Raw genomic sequence first — 6,000 nt, 5'->3', positions numbered from 1 at the left:
ATAATTGTTCCTGGACCTGGTGGTGTGGGACCTGTGGCTTCTCTACCTCCCGCCCAATGGTAATAGTGAGGAGAGAGCAGGGGAGTCCTTGATGATGGATGCTGCTTTCTTGTGCTAGTGTTCCATATAAATGTGCCCAGTGGCGGGGAGGGCTTTGCCTGTGATGGAGTGGGCTGTAGCCACCACTTTCTGTAGCCTTCTCCATACCTGGGCATTTGTGTTTCCATACCGGGTCATGAAGCAACCAGTTAGGATACTCTCCACGGTGCATCTGTACAAGTTTGTCAATCTATGGAATCTATGCAGACCTTTACAAAAGTAGAGGTGCTGTCATAACCTCTACACAATCCATACGCAAGATGTTGGTACCTGTTCTGGGGAATATAAACTGAAAAGACAGTGTGTCAGTCGGGACGGGAGCAGTTTTTGCCCATTCTCCGCGATGGTCATCTCCATGGTTCTGAGGCCATGCCCTGGTGGCTGTGCTCCATGCCCGCTGATATGATGAACTAATAAGTGAGGCTTTGGGCCTACTCCAGGCTATGCCGGGGTTCAGATCTGAGGGCTCACTTTTGGTTTGGAAGGTTGTTGTTCACTTCAATTGTTGACATGATTTGTATTTTTTTCTTTCCCTTGTTGGTCATTTATTTTTATTTTTATTCTTTTTTCTCTTTAATTGGGTTCTCTGGGGTTTCTTGCTTTGTGCCTACCTGTGAGCAAGCAAATCTCAAGGTTGTATAATTTATACATTCTTTGATAATAAATATACCTTGAATCTTGAAAATCGGTCTATTTTCTGTATATATGAAGTGATCTGTTGTGCAATGGAGAACACCGACCCTCTTGGCTGCTTTTAATGACCATTATTTAACCCACAGCCTATTTGAGGTACTTACCTTTTGCACAGTGATTAACCTATCACAGTACTTAATCCAGTGTACAGTAGTTATTTCATAATGTACAGGAACTGGGCATACTGTGCACTGAGCTGCAGTTAGGACAAGGCTGACTCTTGTGTTTTGTACCAACCTTTAATGTTCCCTTCATTCTAGTGGAACCATGGGCACAAAGAGAGTTTCTCCTCTCCCTGTTGACATAGCAATTCTGAGGGAATATTCCCTGGGTAGGGACAGCACAGGATAGATACAGAGCAGGGATTTCTTATTTCTGGTCCAATGCACACACCTAGGGCAGGGAGAGCATTCAATTAGACGGGGTAACACTTCCCTTATACTACAGCAGGATCAAGTTGACTATTACATGCTGTAAAATGTGTTGTTTTATAAATATATATACAGTATATACACAAGAGTTGGTTCCTAAAGTTGTCATATCCAGGGGTGGTAGTGGGGATAATCTCCCGTTACCTATAAAGTGTTCCAAATGGTGTGTGTCTCTAACAGCCTCTGACAACCAAGTCCATCTCTTGGCCTTCACGTGTGGCTCAGCTACTAGGCCCGGTGGAACCATCTGTACTGACAAGAGAAGGAGTAAAGGCAGACCACTGATGCCTCAAAACCAGTCGCTTCGGGCAAATGGGGCTCTTCAGCCTTGGACGGCAGCCCGCCTTGGACGGCAGACCACCTTGGAGAAGGAAAGCTCTGATTTTAAGCCCCCACTGCCTTGTGGCCATGCCCACCCATGGGAAAGGCTTCAGAAGTAAACCCCGAGGAAGAAATCTGGAGCCGGGGTCCCTAAGGCAGTTTACAACTTCACTTTGACAACCTCTGCGACGACACTGGTGCCAAGCTGTATTGGCACTTGTCCTTCCCTTGGACTACATCAGTGACGTGGAGACGGGGAACCCGCTGCTTGGGTAACAGCCGGTTCTTCAAATCTTCCCACCCAGGATTTCCGCCCTGAAGAGGACACGGTCCACCAGTAGCGCAAACCCATGATCCCCAGGGATTGACGGCAGCCTGCTACTAAGTAGTGCAAAACAGAGAGCAAACATAGTGAGATGGTGTCTGTGGGTTCAGAAATCTGACGGTGGAGGGGGAAGAAGCTGTTCCTTAAAAAATTCAATGTTGGAGGAAAGAAGTGTTCCTAAAAGACATTTGATGCTGAAAGTGAAGAAATTGTTCCTGAAGAAACAATTTCCTGGATGCATGGAGGCGGTGACAGTAAATCCAGGACAGCTGGTGAGATTTCTCTGCCTGCTTCAGAATAAAGCATGGTACTGCACGCATGGCAACATCCAATCCCCCCAGTGCGGAGTCCTATTTTCACAAAGACTTATCAATGACATACTCAGGTGAATTTGACAGTTGAGGATTCACGGCTCTCTGGGATAAGGAATTGCAAAAATGTAAACAAAACCGAAATACCTAGTCTAGATTCAGTACCTGCTTCACGGTTCAAATCCAGTGAGCTGTGGTCCAGATCACATACCTACAGGGTGCTTGATCCTGGGGTTGCCAAAGCTGGCTCTCTGTGCGTCCGGGAAGCAGGCAGCAGAGGGTTCTGTTTGGACGGACGGCCTGCCGATGTCCATATCAAGGTAACCATGGAGAGGGAATACCTGGTGTCTGCAGGTACCATGGAGGTGCTCCAGGACCATTAGGCAATACTATGCTTGACAGGTATGGGAACAGTTTTATTTAGTTTATGTTAGTGTTTGTGTTAGTCACAGTTATTGTCTGTGTGCTTGTTGTAGTGTTGTAGAATTTAATTATTAGTAAACATGTTGTTAAAAAAAAAGAGCACTTGACAATCAGTGAAACTTGGTAACAGCGAAAGAAGCCATATGGACCATCTTTTCTCTTCCAGTTGGGTAAGAGTTTTATTTACTAAAGATGTACTTCTGTTTTATAATATTTGCAGTTACACAATTTTTTCTGCAACTGAAAAAGAGCTACCTACTCTAACCCCAACAGCCACCATTAGGTCCATTGTCTGACATGTACAACTCTCCAAGTGTGATCTCAATGTGATGGAGGATTTTGTCTCCCCCAACCTTTTGGACGCTATGTTCTACACTTCCTCAGGGCAAAATATTTTTCATTGATATCCCCCCACTAATCTTTCTAACAATCAGGTTAATGGACTGCCCCTTGATTTTTACCCAGTTTGCTTAGAGAAATGAATTTTTCCTATTTGCTTTCTCCAGACGCATCATCATTTCATATTCTTTAATTAAATCTGCACTCAGTTTCTTTTCTTTCAAGAAACATACCTTATTTTCTGTTCATTGGTGCTTCCAGATCAGGCTGTGATGCAGACAGCCAATATTCTATCTTTGCAAACTCCTAAGGAAGTTCCAAAGAACATTTGAATCACAGAAGTGTCAGGATCCAACAATCTGAACCCTACCATCAACATGAACAGCTGTCCCTATCCCCCACAGTGCAGATCCCCACCCTGTTGTCTACTCTAAGTCCTCTTCTCTGAGAAAAACCATCCTCTCTAATCTGTCCTTGTTCACTGTCAGCCCTCATCCCACCAACTATTATTTAAATCTGTTCAGGTAACTCATCCTTCCTATAACATGGTGATCAGAAATGAAAGCACACTCCAAATTACTAAATTGAAATTAAAAAGCACCTAGCCCATTGCTTTTAAACAAGACTTGACAGAAAGACCTCTAAATTTGCTTTTAATTTATGTTTTATATTTAGTATTTCATTATTATAAGATAATTGTATTATATATTATATTCAGAAGAGTGATTGTACCAGAGAAGATGTTGTTGAATTAGACTCTAAATTGTCAATTTTATTGTAGTTTAGCTTTCTTTATGCTTGCTTATATGTGTGTATAATCATCTGTTCAAAAATAATATTTATATTAAGTATTTATTAAATAGAATTATAATATGAAATGTATTATATATTGTATAGTTACTATTCAGTAATTAATTCCCATTAAAATTTAATAATAAATAACAGAAAATAACAAAATAAATAATAATCTATAATTTTTAGATAACTAATATTTTTTAAAGTTGTTATCATGGCTATAAATAGTACTGGGGCCTCTCAGGGGACTGGATTGGCTCCCTTCCTGTTTATCCTAAATACCTCGAACATTAGATACAAAACCGAATCATGTCATCTGCAGAAATTCTCTGGTGACTCAGTAATAGTTGGGTGTTTAAAGTGAGGATGGGAGGATGAATACAGGGCCCTGGTGGACCCTATACATCTGTCAGACAAAGGAGATGGAGATGGACTTTAGGTAAACTAAGTCTTTAGGAAAGAAAAGTGGCTTAAGGACAAATGTGAGTTAACAGAACAATTGCAGAAGACCAACAACAGCAAATGGATGTACGACGAGATCAAAGAGGTCACAAATTGGAAGAAAAGCGGGCCAACAACAGGATGTATAAAAGCAAAAGGCAGCTCTACAATTATGGAAAAAGGAAAAATAAATAATGCAAAAATGGTCAGAATATTTCAAAGACCTTTACGACAACAAAAACCAAGAGGACAACTTTGATATTGGCAACAACAATGAGGGCCCAGCAGTATTGAAAGAAGAAGTGGAACATGCTATGAAGAAAATGCGAAAGGGGAAATCATCAGGACTAGATAAGATTTTGGTGTAGAGAAATTAACAATCTCGTTGAATAGAATATACAACAGTGGCAAAGTACCAGAAGATCTTTTAAAGACAGTATTCATTGCACTGCCAAAGAAACCAGGTGCAACACAGTGTGGACAACACAGAACAATTAGTTTAATGAGCCACATCACAAAAATTCAGTGAAGAACAATGGGGCTTTGTTGAAGGCAAGGGAACATCAAACACCACTTATATTCTCAGGAATATTATCAAAAGGTCAATAGAAGTACAACAAGACCTATACTTCTGTTTCATTGACTACACAAAAGCCTTTGACACAGTGAAACACCAAGTCATCATGAAAATGCTTAAAGATATTAATATCGACGAAAAGCTCTAAGAATAATCAGGGATCTCTACCGGCAACAAAGTACAGCCATTCAGATAGACAACTAGATTGGTGAATATCAGCCAATAAAGCGAGAAGTCAGACAGGGTTGTGTTCTATCACCAAACCTGTTCTCCCTGTACAGTGAAAACATCATGAGAACCAAACAAGACCTACCTGGAATAAGTATAGGAGGATACAATATCAACAACCTCCACTATGCAGATGAAACAGTACTGATAGCAAACAGTGAAGTAAATTTACAGAAACTAGTATCTACCATCAGAACAGACTTGGCCTAACCTTAAACAAAAAGAAAACTGAAGTAATAGTAGTATCAAAGAAACCTGATATCCCAAACTGTAGGATCGTATTGGGAAATAAAATCCTGAAACAAGTTCACAACTTCAAGTACCTTGGATCATGGGTAACATCTGATGGCAAATGTGAAACAGGCATAAAAGCAAGAATAGCAATGGCAAGAACAGCATTTACAGAAATGAGAAACATCCTAACGATCAAGATATTAGCAATTGACATCCGCCTTAGAACCCTCAGCTGTTACATTCTTCCAATATTGATGTAAGGCTGCGAGTCATGGACCATCACAAATGCAACGGAAAAAAGAACAATGCAGCAGAGATGGGGTTCCTCAGAAGAATGCTATCAATATCATATACGGAGAGGATAACCAACGAAGAAGTTCTACAGAGAACGAAAACAAAATGTACATTACTTTAGAATATCAGAAATCAGCAATCAAAATTCTTTGGACACATCATGCGAAGGGAGACATTAGAACATTTAGTTACAACTGAAAAGTTGGAAGGAAAAGGAAGCAGAGGCAGACAGAGAATGAAAATGATAGACAGAATAACATCATGGTTAGAAACAGGGGAGGTAACAACTACAATGCAGAGAGGTAGGGGCTGTGATGGATGGAGAGACATGATTGCCCACACCAAACTGCAAGGCACCTGAATGAATGAAGTCTGCATTGCACCTGTTACTAATGATGGTGAGAATGTGGATGTGGTGAGGATCTACAAGTTCTTGGGACTACATCTGGACGACAGACATGAGTGGAGCACCAACCAGAGTCTGTGTAC

The sequence above is a fragment of the Mobula hypostoma genome, chromosome 5 (genome assembly GCF_963921235.1).
Source record: "Mobula hypostoma chromosome 5, sMobHyp1.1, whole genome shotgun sequence".
Classification (NCBI taxonomy): domain Eukaryota; kingdom Metazoa; phylum Chordata; class Chondrichthyes; order Myliobatiformes; family Myliobatidae; genus Mobula; species Mobula hypostoma.
The sequence above is the reverse complement of the archived record's forward strand: the minus strand, read 5'-3'. Positions refer to the sequence as shown.